The sequence below is a fragment of the Ailuropoda melanoleuca genome, chromosome 14 (genome assembly GCF_002007445.2).
Source record: "Ailuropoda melanoleuca isolate Jingjing chromosome 14, ASM200744v2, whole genome shotgun sequence".
NCBI lineage: Eukaryota > Metazoa > Chordata > Mammalia > Carnivora > Ursidae > Ailuropoda > Ailuropoda melanoleuca.
In genome coordinates this window covers 790,495-808,696 of record NC_048231.1, presented here as the reverse complement: position 1 = coordinate 808,696, position 18,202 = coordinate 790,495, and the positions used below count along the sequence as shown (strand labels likewise).

General features: G+C 39.1%; 1 long non-coding RNA gene across 1 annotated transcript in view; it reads left to right on the top strand.

Moving 5' to 3' along the window:
- Positions 1–18,202, top strand: part of LOC117795974 — an 18,858-nt gene extending 656 nt beyond the window's left edge. The window contains exons 2-3 of the long non-coding RNA XR_004620180.1: positions 16,286–16,413; positions 17,822–18,202. This is a non-coding gene — a long non-coding RNA (uncharacterized LOC117795974). The remainder of the gene's footprint in view (positions 1–16,285; positions 16,414–17,821) is intronic.

The window sequence follows — 18,202 nt, the reverse complement described above, 5'->3', positions numbered from 1 at the left end:
GGGGGGGGGCGAGGGCGGTTACCTGAGTCCCTTAAAAATGGAGCAAAACGGGAGAAAATCGAAAGAGGAAGGACGTTAAAAGCTGTTGAAAACTGGTTGTTTGCAGTGTGAGTTAAGTTTGATTAGTCTGCCCCTTCGAGACAAGAGAAGGTGGACAGGTAGTCCTCTTCCTCTCTCTTTACCCCCTTTATCCTACCCAGGAATTTGGAGGTAAATGTGATTAAAAGTGCTGGGCAGGTACAAGCACGTCTGGGGAAGAGTTAGAGATGGTGCAATAGAGTGACAACGGCTAGAAAAGCACATTCCTAAACTTGTGACACAAACTGTCCCGGGGAAAGTGATGTCCTGAGCCGCCTCCTCACTCACTCCACCAAGTGGTCTGCCCAAGCGGATGCAAAAGGAATTGAACAGCCCCACGCACTTGAGCATGTGGCTTCGCTCTTTCCTCTCTAGTCCGCAAATGATGATTTCCAGCAGATCTGTTTTTGTAACTCTCCATCACACGGAGCAAATTAAGTTTTTCAAAAACTGATTTGTAGAGCTAGTCATGTCAGCAGCAGATGGATGTTTTCAGAGACGTAATTCTATGACTGATTATGTTTGCTACTTTCTGCCATGAGATAAACTCTAGAAAGTGGGGTACATTGTAGCATAGCTGTTACATAAAATTGTTAGGGTCCTTGTCACTAAAGATAGCAAGGACAAGCTATCACCTCCTATCTAGAAGTTCAATCTATAGTGATAAAAATAGTAATAATAAAATGTGTTATGTGCCAGGCACTGCTCTAAGTATCTTACATGTATTTATTAACTCATTTATAGGTTTTATAAAAACTATAGATTTTTATAGAAATATTGATATTTGTGTACAAATAGAGATGTAGATGCTTATTTATTTCAGTCTTGTCTATAACTGGAAAAAAATAAGTCCAAAGCACCTAAGTATCTATCAATACAGGAATGATTAAAATAAGCTTATGATACCTAAATACTATTATAACTAATTATGTTACTGTTGAAAGGTTGAAATTGATTGAATATAATAGAATATATTGGTACACTTGCAGTTACTATGATTGCATTGTAAATTACCCCCACAACACAGTGGTATAAAACAACCATTTATTATGCCAACGGATTCTGTGGGTAAGGAATTCAGACCGCACAGCAGGAATGACTTTGCTCTGCTCTCTTTATGCATAAGGCCTCAACTGGGAAGGCTGAGGATTAGAAGCATCTGAAAACTTTTCACTTTCATGTTGGTGGTTGATACTGGCTGGAGGCTGCAGGCTGGAGACCTCAGCTCAGCTCCATGTAGACCTCTCCAGGTGGTCTCTTAATATGGACTGTTTGGGGCTTTCTCACAGCATGATGGCTAGGTTCCAAGAGTGAGTATCCCAAGAAAAGGAGAGCCAGGTTTCTACCATATTACCTTTTATTTGCCTTAGAAGTCATGCAGTGTCAATTCTGCTGTCTTCTATTTCTCCAGGCCCTCACACAGCCTCATCCAGGCTCAGGGGGAGGGGAAATAGATCCTACTTCTTGAAGGGGGGAGGCAAGGATTTTAAAGAACACTTGGGACCAGAAATATTGCTGCGGCCATTTTTAGAAAGCACAAGTTGTCATAGGTGTTTAAGATCTCCTAAACACCCTGAGGAGGTAAAAGAAACTAATAAGTACAATGGGATCCCATTTATGGTTTATAAAAAGTAAAACAAAACCAAATGTACATACGTTGTTTAACAATATGTGTTTTTCAAATGACATAGGTTTGAAGTGTAATCTGGGTGGTTAGCCAAAGAAACAATGATCTGTTCAAGCCATGCAGGAAAAAATGGCCAAAATGGCCCCACACAATTCCCCAAAACGTATTTAAGGTTAATTTTTTAGAAAAATGTCTCTCCTTCTCTGTGGACTATAACCCTGTCCTAAAAAAGATGTGACTCCATTGTAATGAATGAGTGGCAACAAGTCTTAGTATTCTTTCCATACTGTAACTTGGCACTGATCTTTCTCACACGGAGGGGCGCACTCAATGTTGTCTCACAGTTATTTTCAGAAAGATGAGAGTTAGAAAGACCTCCTTGAGGTCAGTGACTGAGTCTTTTTATTATTTACATATCTAATACTTAAAGGAGACTTGTTTGTTTGTTTTTACTACACTATGCTATTCTCTCAGCAGTCTAGGATGTCTATCATTACAAAGTAAATTCTGGCCTCCTTGCTAGTTAATAAGCTAATAAGATCTCTGATATCTAAGCTCCAATGACTCCACTTTATATGCCAGTATTAAAATCCCAGTGGTGATCTCCTAAGTCAGAAGACTTCTCTAAGAAATCTGTCTTTATATTTGTAAAAGTCTTTTCTTTTTTACTCATGTTTGGGAGTACGATGGCAGCATTATGTTACGTGTAGAAATAGGATTGGTTCACTCTAATGCTTTAGGCATATTTGCCTATTATGAGGCTCTGAAAAGACAACCATCTCTGTGAACAGTGACTTCAGAGGAAGGAATGGTCTCAGGACAGGGGAGGTATAACCGGTGATAGTCTTCTATCTGGATAATTGGTATTTTCATTGTTTTGTCATATCTTATGATACAATAGTCACTTGTTTACTATTGTCTTTGTTCTCTTTTGAACAATGAAAGGACACACCTCAAGTTTTTTAGAAGAAAAAACTCCTCATTAAATCAATTAAAATAACCAACATTAATTTTGAAAAAATATCCTAAAACAACTTCCCGAAGGAGAAAAGTCCCTCATTCTCTCGGGTAGACATTTTTCTCTTGTTGACCAGGTTTAGGAGGGAATCCTAGCTGTGTACCTACCTGAAAGGCAACTGTGGGAATGAAGATGTTAATAACGGAGAGATGCTTTAAGTTCTCTTGACTCAGCAGGATCTCATGTTATGTGCCGTAGGCACACACACTGAATAATTTAAATATTTGTGTAGTTTTATTTTACATGCCATGTGGCTCTTAATCCTACTACTCCTATCTATTATACATAAAGCCTTGAATATGAGTGTCCTTCGCTTTGTTTTATCCTAGATGAAAGAAAGGGGATACATCATATTTGAGATTTATAGCATTTAATCAAAGGATAAATATTGTTTTACCACCTGTAATCCTGGAACACTGTGAGATTCCCAGGTAAAGTGCTTTCATTAACAATTTGATTCTTCCGTTTGAATTTGAGGGAGTGACAGTCTGTTCTTTAACCCTCCGACCCTTTGAGAACAGTGGTTGGCAGTCCCATTGTAGGCATAGATTTCGTCTGTATGACGAAGGCCTTGGGGGTGTATGAGGAACCAGAGAAGACTGTGGTCAAATAGTCGCTATTTCCATTACTTTCAATCTCATACTTTCATAACCTGAGGGCAGGGACAGGCTGATTCTTCTATCCACCTGGGCAGGTGAGAGGTGCTGAAGAGAACATATATTCCTATATATTAAAGCCATTGAAAATTCCTGGTCTCCAATTTAGCTATGCCCTCAGCTATCAGTACTCTAGAGATGTTTTTACCAGTTTTCCAGGCTAGCTTCATCCAACAGCAACTAGCTTTGACCACTACTTGCTTCACACTCTCCACAGCAGATGGCCCTGCTTCCTGTTCACTAGGAAAAATGAACTATTCCAAAGGTGAACTCCCTCCACCCCCACCCCCCATGTCAATAAATGCATCTATATTTGAACTTACCCTTATCTCCTTCTCCCCCCCAAAAAAAAAAAAACATTAGAGGGTTGAAGATGGCCCATTTTTTCAAGACTAATACCTCCCTCTACCTGTGAACTTGATGTCATCTCTTTCAGCCTCCTTTGGTACCTGTCCCATCATTGTTCTCTCTCCTGAATTTTCAGTGGTATCTTTGCTGGCTATTGCCTCAAAGTTTATAAATACCCTGCCTCTGGAGACTCCTGCTAACTTTCTGTCTCTCCTTTCCAGCACAGTGAAACTACTAATCTGCGATAGGTAGTCACTGTCTCCACTCAGATGCAAGTTTGCTCTTTAGCCTATCAGTGGCCCTTCCACCTCAACCCTTCCACTAACACCTCCCTGGCAGAAGTCACCTGTTATGTCCCAAAGGTGAGACCCGTTACACTCTTCAACTCTCATGTCACTTTTTTCCCCCATGGCACCTGATCTTGCTATGCCCTTCCGAAACTCTTCCCTTGGCTTCTGTCACACCATACTTCTTTGCCCTCCCTCTCTGAACATTCCTTCTCAGTTTTTCTTGATATATAGTAGTCTGTAATCATCACAGCAGCAGCTAGCATTTATTGTCGGCTTACCATATATTAAATATGTTATAAGCAATAGCCCACTTTAGTTCTCACAATAATGCTATGAACTATGCAGTGTGAATTGGGGGTTAGAAGCCAGACCAGAATTGGGTCACCAGCCTGTTCCTGAGTCAGTCGCTGGAAACCCAGTCAGTGGGTTTACTCTTAAATCAATGAGGCCTATTTGTGGCTGAGAGTAAGATGAGCTTCTCCTGATACGTAGTATTGGGGGTAAAGGGGATGTGAAGAAATGTCTATAATAAAATTGGGGTTCAGATTCTGGCTCTGCCACTTACTAGCTCTGTGACCTTGGACAACTTAAAGTCTCTGAGCTTCAGATTGTTCTTATTGAATGCAGATAATACTACATGCCTCATGGGGCTGGGAAGGGTTAAATGAATTAATATACGTAAAGTGTTTAGCCCAGTAGAAGCACATGGTGTGCCCTCAGTAAATATTAGCCAGTCTCCCATCCCACCCGTCTATCCTCAACATTTCTGCCACTGCTGTCCTCATAAAATGCAAACTATGTCCATCTCCTGCTTAAACTTCTTCAGTGACTCCCCATTGCCTAATAATCAAATCTGGGTTAGGGTGCTGTGGTCACAAAAACCAGAAAAACCAACTCAATCTAGCTCTTTAAAAAGTAAGGGAGTGAACTAGATCGTGCAAAAGACTATGAGAGGCAGGGCGAAGTTCAGAGTGAATTGGTTCAATGATATTTGAGAACCCAGGTTTGTCTCTCTCTCCTGCCATTCAGAGTCAGCTCCATCCTAAAGCTGCTTCCTTCATAGTTATAATATGGTTGCCGTAAGTGTTTGGGGCTATGTATTTCCTGATTCATGCCCAGTGAGAAGAAGGAGAGGCTTTCAGTAACTCACAAAGAGTTACTTTCCCAGAAGCCTCTAGCAGACCTCTCTTGGTGTGTCATTTATCAGAATTGGTCATGTGCTATTCCCAAGTCTGTCGCTGGAAAGAGATTAAGTGTACCCCCACTTAGGCTACCTGAAACTAGGAGAGAGTGAGCTTCTTTGGAGGTGTATGTGTGGTGGGGGACGGGTGTATACCAAACAAAATTGAGTTTCTGTTAGAAGAATGGGGAATGGATGCTAGGAAGGCCACGTTCTATGTTCACTGCATAGACAAGGCCCTCTTGATCCTATCTTGAAGCACAAGTTATTTCTTGCCATTCACAATTTTTACTCAAAGTATTCAATTAATAATTATTGTATCTATGAGTGAGTGAACTTTGAACCAAACTGCTACTTGTAGTACCCAAAATGTGCAAGGTAGTTTTCTAGTCTCTATATCTGTGCTCATTGTGCTACTGGTCCTAGAAATCATCACCTTCACCATTCCTAATCTCTCTCCCTCTCTCTCTCTCCTTCCCCGCTCTCATACACACACACACACACACACACACACACACACACACACACACACACCCATACCTCCTCTCCACTTGCAAAACTGACTTCTTCCTGCTCTGTGAGTGCTTTGGATTTCTCTGAACAAACTTGTTCATGACTTCTTTGCTCTTCTGTGGCTTCCTCTAGAAGACTTTTAAGGGCGGGAAATATGTCTTATCCTCCTATTACTGGTAGATGCGTAATACATGATTCTGAATGAATGCATGAAGGATTGATCTTGCACTACACGCTTTCAGGTTGTAGATGTCTCTTTTGGGGTAAATGTTTTTAAACAAGTTTATTTATATAGGACTTCTCATCACTAGACGTGATAAGAAAAGTATCCTCAAGGGTCTTAGGAATCTAGTAGTATCTTCTAGAGTCTTTTGCTTAAGATTCTTCTGCTGAAAATAAGCACTTACAGGATTGGCTAGGGGTGCATACTTGACTTTCTCGCATTGGTCCTAAGTTGGAAGCAGGGACAAAAATTGGAGAAGTTCTCATCATTAATTAAGTCCTGGCCCTTGGGGTCAATTGTTACAGCAGTTAGTTTGAATTCCCAGATTGTTACTAGAGGTAGCAGTCTGACTTCCTAAGTCCAACTCAGAGCAGTCTGGCTTCCTGGGTTGTTCATTACAGATAAGGGGCTGGTGGGCAGGCTGTTGCAGCTTGTGGGTTAGAGCTCTATTGTGTATTTGTTTTGCAGAGAGAGCATGAGCAGGGGGGAGGGGCAGTGAGAGAGGGAGAAGCAGATTCCCCACTGAATAGGGAGCCCAAGGCTGGGCAATCCCAGGACCCCGGGATCATGACCTGAGCCAAAGGCAGCCGCTTACCGGACTGAGTCACCCAGGCGCCCCCAGAGCTCTACTTCTACAAATGTCTGGCCGTTGTTGACTAGTATAGTCAGAATCTCAGGGTAGAAGTCAGGAATGTGGTAGAGGGTCCAAGAGAGAGTTTCGAGGTGCTAGAAATATTCTATGATCTATATTTTGATCTGAGTGCTGGTTATTACATGAGTGTATACTTTTTGTGAAAATTTATTGTTCCATAAACTTATGATCTGTGATATAAATACAAAATTTAATTTTTAATAAAGAATTTCACAAAAAGTAAAAAAAAAATCACTTACAGATGCATTTTTTATTATTGAAATGAATGCTACACACACATGGCAGACTGAACTGTTTGGGCTGTAGGTCATCACAGCCTGCATGAAATGCTTTAGTGAAGAGAGAACTTCCATCAGGGCCAGAGTCTGGAAACCAGTCCAGGAAAAGCAAGTGATTTTGTAGACTTTATTCGAATATTGCACTAAAATACAAGCTATGTGAAGTGGTTGTTTTATTACTTTCTTTCTGAATGGGAAAATATAGAAACAGCCAAGACATTAAAAAGCTAGGTTGAGAAAGCACAAAAAGAGAGTATTGCTATTAGCATCGCTGTGCTCATTGGGAATGTGTAAGTCTCTAGTCCTAATATATTTTGATTTATTACTCAATTTAGTATGTGGACAAAATTGTAAAATCTAAAATGCAACCACAGAAAGAAATAAAGAGAATATGATAACCAAGATATTTGTTACATTTCTGTACTGCAGTCGAAACCTCCAAGTCATCTGTAAACTCACAGCCGCTTCTCCCAATTCTCATAGGAGAAACCTTTGAAGTTCAGGGAGTGGTTAATGGTTCCTTTGATCTTCTTAGTCTTTTTGCACTTCAGGGAGCTTTGGAGCAGGGCAATTTTGCTTATCACTGGACCTATTGTTAAACAAAAACAACAAAAAAAAGCAACTTCCTAGATCTATTGAGATAGGTGGTGCAGGTGAGGGACTTTCCCAGACTCGCGGTGGGACCTGCTGCTGGTGGCTTGTTTCAAGAGGTAATTCTGCCTACATTAGCCTCTCCCCCAATCAACTTCCAGTACTTATATGGTTAGTTAATTGCCTCCAGCCCATCCTTTAGTCTTTTTTAAAAATGTCACTTCATTTGTGCTTGGTATAATAAGTGCATTAATTGACTCTCCAAACCATTTCATAAAATATTCTTTGTCTTCCCTTGAGAAATACAAAAAACTCTGAACATGAGGATATCTGAGAAGTCAAATTCAAAATGATTACAGTTTTGTAGTGTCTTCTAGTAGCATCTGCAATAAAGGTCATTGCATTAGTAAATCTATTAAGTATAAAAAATTTGCATTATTGAATCTATTCAGTAAAATATTTTAAGTATATATGTGCTGTATGAAAAATGTTCATACCTAGCCTTTAGTCTTAAAACAATTTTTGAAACAACAACCTACCCACAAAGGAATTCCACTTATTCTAAAGATTTTTTGATAACTTTCAGTGTTTTAACCAAAGTAATACATACTTATTGTGAGAAATGCTAAAAAGTATAAGGAAGAAAATTATGTTACGTGTGATGACTCTCAGAAATAATCACAATACACATTTTGATGCATTTTCTTCCAATCTTTGTATTATGTAAATGTATGACATGTACTTTTATATGTAGGAGAGATTAGCTTGTTCTGTATACGTAGTTTGTAATACTTTTATAAAAATTTGGTATTATATTATCTTCTTATGTCTTTAAAGATTGTAATTATTTTATGAATCATAATTGATTTAGTCCCCTATTGTTGGATGAAAATATCTTTTTTTTTTAACAATTAGAAACAATTGGTTAATGTATCAGAGTGTCCCCTTTTTCCCCCATAAGGGGTTTGAAAAATTAATTTGAAAAATCTCTTGAAGCATACACACACATGCACACGTGTCTGTTAAGTGAGAATAGGCTTCAGAACTGCAGTGCTGAATGAAGAACTCACAGCGTCCCCAGGACCACCACCATCGCAACATATCCTCTTTATATTAATATGCACTTTATATTAATACGCACTTTCATCCATTAGAGAACATCTTTAGAGAGAAAGTTTTGGGAAGTTGAATAGAATCAAGCTATCTCACTTAATTCATCCATTCATTTATTCAGCAAACACCTGTTGCCCCCCTGTTAGGCATTGTAGGTATCAAGGTGAAGGGCAGACTCAACCCTTGCCTTGAGCAGAGCCTACAGTCCGAATAAAGACAATCGAACCGGAGAATTTAATAACACACAGAAAGGGCTATGATAGGGAAAGCTGGGATTATGATAGGTGCACATAGAGGGGCAGCTGCATTTTCCCAACGAAGGCAACATTTAACCAGAGGCTTGAAAAGTAAGCAGGAGTTGGGGCGCCTGGGTGGCTCAGTCATTAAGCATCTGCCTTCCGGTGCGGGGAGCCTGCTTCTCCCTCTCCCTCTCCCTCTGCTTGTGTTCCCTCTCTGTCAAATAAATAAAAAAAATCTTAAAAAAAAAAAAAGTAAGCAGGAGTTAACCAGACAAGAGACAGGATGGGCAAAGCCTGGGGAAGATCAGAATGCCTGGAAGGTGGAGGGAGAAAGCAAAAGAGGAAGCTGGCTGTGTGTAGCTGAAGTCGGATCATAAAGGGCCTTGTCAACCCCCGTAAATTTAGAGTTTATCTCCAAAGGTACTGAGATTCTGTGGAAGGTTTGTTCTTTGAAAAGACCACTCTCTCCGCTGTCTGAAAAATGGATGGGAATGCGAGTTAAGGGAATCAAGGATTGCTGCTGAACTACAGGTGGCAAGAGCAGCTCTTCAGCTACCGTGCGCTTGAGGGGTTCTAGGTGATGGCTGGACGTGAAGTTCTGTAATCATCGTTCTCATTCAGCCATTCATCGCATTTAGCTTTTGACCCTTTCAAACCAACCTAGCGTATATAAGCACCAAATAAATGGTTGTTGCTTTGTTTGCTCTTTTATGTTTTTGGAGAAGGAATCCACCACCTAATTCTACCTTTCTCTTCTTCCAAAGAATAAAGTATGGAGAGAGAAAGTCTGCATCCTAAGGAACTATCCCACTCTTTTCCTAATCTAGGGGCTTCTCCGCTTTCCTACAGTGGCTCAACTATCCTGAGCCAGTTGTTAAGGTCCAAATTTCCTTTACAAAAGCTTTCTGAGCTTGCACAGAAAGCCACCAAATTCCTGATCTGTGTAAAGATATTAGTAACATGCAGACTTCCCCTATTATAACAGTAATGCATGGTCAACATAAAAACATGGAAAACACAGATAAGTGAAAAATAGAGAGAGAGCCACCATAGTGCCACCCCCACATGACAACCATTAATATTTTGAGGTATTTCATTTTAGTCTTTGTTTATAGTTTGGGAAGAATTGCTTTTAGATCATTGTGATACAAACCCACACATACACACAGGTATATTTATATCCTGAATTTTTTAAAAAATATTTTATTTATTTATTTGACAGAGAGACAGCCAGCGAGAGAGGGAACACAAGCAGGGGGAGTGGGAGAGGAAGAAGCAGGCCCCCAGCCGAGGAGCCTGATGTGGGGCTCGATCCCGGAACGCCGGGATCACGCCCTGAGCCGAAGGCAGACGCTTAACGACTGCACTACCCAGGCGCCCCTATATCCTGAATTTTTTAAACTTAACATCATAACATAGAAAAATTTCATGTTATTTTAAATATTACATCAAAATTGTAATTGTTGCAAAAATTCCACTGTATGTATTCCAATCGAATTCAACACACAGCCATCTTTGGGCTGTTACCAGTGTTTGCGCTCTAAATAATGCTATGATGAGTAGTTTGGGCATAAAGTTTTGGGGGTACTTAGGATTGTGCTTTTGAGATAAATTCCTAGAAGCAAACCTAATAAGGCTTTTTTTAAAGGCTTTTAGCATACACTGCCAATTTGATTTACAAAAAGGAGTGTACCAAATTTACATTTCTTTCTTTCTTTCTTTCTTTCTTTCTTTCTTTCTTTCTTTCTTTCTTTCTTTCTTTCTTTCGTTTTATTTATTTATTTTCACAGAGAGAGCAGCCACAGCAACAGAGGGAGAAGCAGACTCCCCACTGAGCAGGGAGCCTGATGCGGGACTCTATCCCAGGACCCTGGGATCATGACCTGAGCTGAAGGCAGATGCTTAACCGACTGGGCCACTCAGGTGCCCCCGCCCAATTTGCATTTCAATATATGAGAGTACGTGTTCTAATTAGACAACATTAAGAAGAAATCTTTGCTAATTTAATAGACAAGGAAAATTTTTTCAAAATAATTTAAAATGTTAGCAGTGTTTTTATATAACCCTAGTAACTAAGTAAGCTAAAGGGGGAAACTGACTGCAAGGTTAAGCCAGACCCATACTAACAGACTAATTGGCTGCATCTTCCATAACTTGGTAAAGTGAGTAGTAAGTATCAGAGTTTTAGTATTCCTTGACATAATTCTAAATTTTTGTTTATGTATTTACTTCTGATGGACTCTGCTTCGTCATACCTTTAGGGCACAGTATTTTAGAAATTAACTGAGAGATTTAAAGGAATCTCTTTAAAGTGTACCATAAACCATAACACTAACATTAACTACTGATCAGTATGGTTGTGAATGTAAGGCTTTGAAGTTCCTTTCGCAGTGAGTTCATTTTATTTTATTTAATTAGTTATGTTTCAATGTTTCAAGTTTTTATTTAAATTCTAGTTAGTTAGCATATAATGTAATGTTGGTTTCAGGAGTAGAAGCTAGTGACTCATCGCTTACGTCTAACACCCAGTGCTCCACACAAGTGCCCTCCTTAATGCCCATCACCCATTTAGCCCACCCCACATCCCCCTCCAGCAACCCTCAGTTTGTTCTCTATAGTTAAGAGCATATTTCATGGTTTGCCTCTCTTTTTTTTCCCTCCTATGTTCATCTGTTTTGTTTCTTTTCTTTTCTTTTCTTTTTTTATTCGACAGAGATAGAGACAGCCAGTGAGAGAGGGAACACAAGCAGGGGGAGTGGGAGAGGAAGAGGCAGGCTCACAGCGGAGAAGCCTGATGTGGGGCTCGATCCCATAACACCGGGATCACGCCCTGAGCCGAAGGCAGACGCTTAACCGCTGTGCCACCCAGGCGCCCCATCTGCTTTTTTTCTTAAATTCCACATATGTGTGAAATCATATGGTATTTGTCCTTCTCTGACTGACATATTTCACTTAGCATAACACACCCTAGCTCCATCCATGTTGTTAAGTGAGTTAATTTTAGATGGAAAAGTTAAAAGCTGAATATTAAATTGATAATAATAATAATGATTTAACTAGAGAGAACACAAGAGGGCAATCTTGTACAACAATAAAATATATTTGCATAAGATAAAAAAAATTCAATATTTTTAATCAAGTGTAACTTTTCAATAGACATTTACAGTCTTGTCAGTATGTGTTATCTTTTTTATTAACAGTGATAGAAGAGTGGCTTTGCAAAGAAATTTAGTGCCAGCATCCATACAATGAATTTTGCATGTATTTGAGTTATATTTTTTAATCCTGGAAAGAAGTGAACCTGCTTTCCATATCGCCGGTTTCAGTTTATAGAAAAGCAAGGATATAGATCCATTATGAGAGAGACACCAAAGTTAAAATATTTTTTCCTCCTGGATTCATTTTATATATGTGTGTGTGTGTGTGTATGTGTATGTATATATATATATGTGTGTGTATATATATGTGTGTATATATACATATATATGTATATATATATTTTTTCCAAAATGGAAATAATTTTATTTTTTTCTGACTAGGAATATGTGATCCATTAAATCTCAATGGAAGAGACTATTTTTTAAAATAAAAAAAAAATTAAGGAATTGCTAAAGGAAGAGCATGTTCTAATAATTAGATCAGAACACATGTATTATCTTTTACATACTTTATTTCCTGATACTTAAATAGGACTGTAATTTTGATTAACTGACTAGGCCCTAAAAATTAAGAGCATGAGAAAATGGGAGGTTGAAGGCAATTGCATGCACCTTTGTATGTGAAAATTCTCTAACATCTTGATTTCATCTGCAAAGCAAGCACAGAGATAGTATCTGTGGGGTTGTACTTCCCATACCCCCATGGCCCTCCCCTACCGCAAACTAATTTGGAGTTTAGAGTGCCAAACAGGATTAAAAGAGAAAGGGGGGGGAGGGGAGAGGGAGGGAAGTAGGTGTTTTTCTGAGCATACTGCTGGGAGCAAGCCCTAAGAATTCTGTGAGCAAGTACCTGGTACTTAGAAAAGCAAGATAACATAGCAATTAATCACCTGGAGTTTGAATCCTCAGTTTCTGCCACATACTGGCTGTGCGACTTTGGGCAAGTTCCTAACATCTCTGTGCCTTATTTTTCCTATATGTATAATGCAGTTATAATCATTCACAACTCATGAAGTTTGTTTTGTATATTAAATGAATATATAAATATTTAGAGCAGTGTCTGGTGCAAAGTAAGCTTTACATCAGTGATTGCTATTATGCAAGGGAGCCTAGGAAAATCTCTAATGGAAGTAAGAACCCAGATGTCAGAACATGAAATAGAGGCAGGAATCCTATTGGACATACTGAGCTAAAAAGAAAAAAAAATTAGATTATAACCATTTTTTCAAGCTAAGCTCGGCTAAGGGTTTTCCACAGTTCCTAGGGGGAAGGACTCAGAAATTAGCAATAGTTAGGGGCGCCTGGGTGACTCGTCGTTAAGTGTCTGCCTTCAGCTCAGGGCATGATCCTGGCGTTCTGGGATCGAGCCCCACATCAGGCTCCTCCACTGGAAGCTTGCTTCTTCCTCTCCCACTCCCCCTGCTTGTGTTCCCTCTCTCACTGGCTGTCTCTATCTCTGTCAAATAAATAAATAAAATCTTTAAAAAGACAAAAAAATAACCAACAAAAAAGAAATTAGCAATAGTTAACTTACTAAAGAGTTTTATGCACATTAACCATGTAGAAAGCCATACTTGCTTCTTCCTCCAATATAAGGAATGGCTAGTTACTCTAAAGTGTTTAATGCTCATAAAACTCTCTATTAAAGAGTCCCTAAGTCCCATTGCGGTTACAGGATCTGAACTGAAGAGTAGGCTTCGAATGATAGAGTTAGGATGCAGGTTTTCTGAGAGGGCAAATGAGATCAGCAGCTGCTCTAACTGAGCTTATTTCTGCCGTAGACAACATGCCTTGCAGTGCAAGATAGTTTGACCAGGGCACTTTCATATTCAGAAACTAGTCTTTCTTCAGGCAACCCTGAAACTGGAGACCCAAATATAGGAGTTCTATTCTAGCCACTGCATGGCTACATTCTGAGAACAGAGAAAGGATTCTCCGTTATTCTGTTTGTTCTTTGAGTGAATTTCTCATCCCCATTACAGTGGTTTCTGAGTTGTTTGAAATATCGAGTAAAAAGTTAAATGGATCATTTAAAAAATTATTAATCATATTGTACTTTCGCTTTGCATTATTCCATCTATATTTTAGTTTCCACTTTAGATAGAGTGGTTAAAATCTTGCAATATATTGCTAGGAAGAAATAATTACAGTAATTTTAAGTACTTGTGCACATTTCTACAGAGATCATTCTGGAATGTCAATGAAAATTTCTATTGTGTCCCTGTGGTGCTTGAGCAATTCTGTATGTTACTGGGGTTTAAGAAGTACCCAGTGTGCTGGGAAGGGTTCACCAGGGAAAGCTGCCTGATTGACTTTATTATAAGGTAAGTTTATCTTGGTGAATTACCTAAAGTTACAGCTTTAACTTTCTAAGTTCAGGCATTTAATGTCCAGGTTCTGGTCTGAGTGGATTAGATCAAGTTTATAAGAGATTGAGAATAAATGTAGTGAACACTATGCCATTGAGTTTAAGGGAGACAAAGAGTAAACTAATAATTGCACAACTAACTGTCAAATTAAAAACTCTGAGTAAAGAAGTCCTGGGAGCTATCGAGCATGTCACAGGGCATGATGGTCAAGTAGATAATGAGAAAAGACTTTTTTTTTTTTTAGCTTTTATTTATTGTGAAAGAGAGATAGAGAGAGAGAGAGAGAGAAAGAGAGAGAGAGAGAGAAAGTATGGGGAGGGTCAGAGGCAGAGGGAGAGAATCCCAAGCAGATTCCATGCTGAGCATAGAACCTGACTCGGCTCGATCCCACAACCCTGAGATCGTGACCTGAGCTGAAATCAAGTCAGTCGCCCAACCGACTGAGCCACCCAGGTGCCCGTGAGAAAAGACCTTTTTAAGGTTTACAATTTGGCACTTTTGTTTATTTAGTTAAATACGTTATCATACTGATAGAAATTGCTCTGTCTCCACAGTAAATGCATCTGTTCCGCGGACTTATAATAATTTACAGTGTGCCCACTGGGGCTCTTCAGCTTCAAACGGCATCTTCAACTGCTGCTTTTTCTGCACTTTTATACAAGCCATTTCCAATTATTGATACATTCTTGCTTTAAATACGCTACTACCACAGATCAAGTTATATGAAAGGAAGGTATTCCTTTAGCTCAGGAGACTTTTCTTTCACTGTGTGTTAATGTTATTAGTCAAAATCTGAATTTGTGGGTTCCTTGGTGCCCCACTACAAACACCCATGGCCAAAACAAGCTCCTTCAGGCTAGGAACTACGTCTGCCAGATCTTGGTGGCTCAAAACCTAACACGGTGCTTGGCACAAAATAGGTGCTCATGAAACACTTGTTAAGTACTGTCAGCTGAGCTGGGCAGTATTTATTATCTTGAACTGGTAGAACGTGGTCGCCAGATGGGCACTTGAGGCTACAGTACGTTGCCGATACAGTGATGTGCTCACAGAGCGTGTGAGCCTGGCCTGTTGACCATACCACTACACGTCACATGGTGAAGGCCACAGGCTACTGCCTGCTTTGAGAATTCAGGAGTCCAAAGAGAGGAATCATGCACAGACAGTTTTCTTCTCCCAGAGTCCCCCAAATTCAGGCGTAGAGGTGACATTCTTCTGTCAGATTTCTAAAATGCCCACCATGAGCTTTGGGGGATCTCAGAATCCTAGACAGGTTTCATAAACAAGAGTTTGGAAGGGCTTTTAGATTTATGTAGGACAGTCTTAATCTGTGAAATACTTTAATAATCTTAAACTCCAAAATGTCAAGTAGAAGAGCAGTTGTTTTCCGAGGACAGTATGCTACAGGAGAGGTAGAAATGCCACACTGTATAAGTATGAATTAAACACAAAGAGGAAATAGAATTTTACGTGCACTTAATTATTTCAGTCTTTCACCCAAAACTTCATTTAGCCCTTTTTTTTTTTTAAAGATTTTATTTATTTATTTTCCAGAGAGAAAGACAGCCAGTAAGAGAGGGAACACAAGCAGGGGGAGTGGGAGAGGAAGAAGCAGGGTCCCAGGGGAGGAGCCTGATGTGCGGCTCGATCCCAGGGATCCAGGATCACGCCCTGAGCTGAAGGCAGATGCTTAACAACTGAGCCACCCAGGCGCCCCTCATTTAGCCCTTTCATTTCAGTGTTTAAAAGTTAATATCGTGAAGTCTATTCCATAAAATACAATTTTTAAATTTACAATGATATAATATTTTAGCAAGTTCCTAACCTTGGATCCATTCCTAATTGTGTGACTTTGATCAAGAAATCACTTGACTCCTTGTTACTGGTTTAGATCAGTCAAAAATAATCAGTTTCAGCTTGCATGATTTTAACCTTTAATCTTTTGGTTGTAGTTTTGTGTAGCACTTTGTTGAGGACTTGAAGGCCATGTGTCAGCTCTACCAGAAGGTGCCATGATGACTCAGCACCGTTCAGCACGGGCCTGCGGAAGAGGGCAACACACGCGTGGCTGTATGTGTAGGTGCTGTGTTTTGATTATTCTGTTCTAAATGAAGTTTAAGGGTTCTTCAGTTCTAAAAGTCTAATTCTGTTTATAAACATGGAAATATGTTAATGATATACTATCAGTGAAAAATTACAATTATGTAAAGTCCTTTCTGTGTATACATTTTAGCATAGAATGAATTTGGAAAGATGCTCATCAGATTATTACTTGATAATCTCTAGGTGGTAGAAATAAGGGTATTTATGTATTTTTGTCTTTCTTTCCTTTTTTTAAAAATTTTATTTATTTATTTATTTGAGAATGAGAGAGAGGGAGGGAAGGAGAGAGTGTGCAATCAGGGGGAGGGGCAGAGGGAGAGAGAGAACCCCAAGCAGATTCTGGCTGAGAGTGGAGCTGACACAGGGCTTGATCCCATCACCCTGAGATCATGACCCTAGCGGAAATCAAGGTGCCCTTGTCTTTGTTTTCTAATTATTCTTCAGTGATCATAGTTCGCTTTTGTAATAAGATTGGGAAACCTTTCTTAATGTCTGATTTCCCAAACAGGTAGTTTAAGTGCATTTGCAAATCACAAATTTTAACAGGTATAAAATGACAACCAAATCATGTTAAAGGAATCATTTATTATAATAAGCAAAATGAGTCTAATAGATATCACCAAATAATATTTTAGGTATAGATTGAATACTAGTATCTACAAAAACTTTTTATTAAATTTTAAATTGAAGTAATTATACATGCTTCTAGTAAAAGTTCCAGTAGTACAAAGAAAGTCCAAAGTAGGGGCTCTTGGGTGGCTCAGTTGGTTAAGTGACTCACCCTTTCTCTTGTACTTTCTCTCTCTAAAAATCTTTAATAATAAAAAAAGAAAGTACAGAGTAAAAAATAATCTTCTCATCTGAGACTTCCAGTCTTCTTCCCAATGGCAATGACAATTACTAGTTTATTGCATATCATTACGATCACCATATGATACATAAGCATATATATATTCTTCTCCAAAATAGCAGCATACTGAATATAGCATATTTTCATTTGCTTTCTTTTTTTAAGATTTTATTTATTTATTTGAGAGAGAGAGAGGGAGAGTGAGCAAGCAAGAGAGTGCAAGCAGGGGGAAGGACAGAGGGAAAGGGAGAAGCAGACTCCCTGCTGAGCAGGGAGCCAGAAGTGGGACTCGATCCCAGGACCTTGAGATCATGACCTGAGTCGAAGGTAGACACTTAACCGACTGAGCCACCCAGGGACCACTCATTTGCTTTCTCTTGATAATATGTGTTAGAGGTCATTTCCTATCAGTCCATGCAGTTTCTACTCCCTTTTTTTCTATGGACTGCATAATATTATTTTTTAGAATGAATCCTAATTTGTTCAGCTAGTCCTCTGTTCATCACACTTATGTTTCCAAATTTTTTTTTTTTAGCTATTTCAGACAATGCTGCCTCGAATAGAGCTGCTCATTGATCTTTGAGCACTTGTATGAGTATTCCAGAGGACCAATTGCTGGAAGCAGAAGTGATAGGTCAAAGGCATATGAACTGAAAAGATTGATAGGTATTTTTCAAATTACTCTTGAAAGAAGTTTTACTTATTTACATCCTCACTATCTTGTATGAGAATGCTAGTCTTATTAAATCAATGCCAACAATTACTTACAGGTGGAAATAGTAACTTGTCTTAATTGCTCTTGCTTCAGTTATAAGTAATGTGATCTCTTTCTGCATTTTTACTACCTGATTCTGAGAATTGCCTGTTAATTTTCCATTCCTCGGTTTTACATTGTATTTTTTCCTTTTTTTTAAGA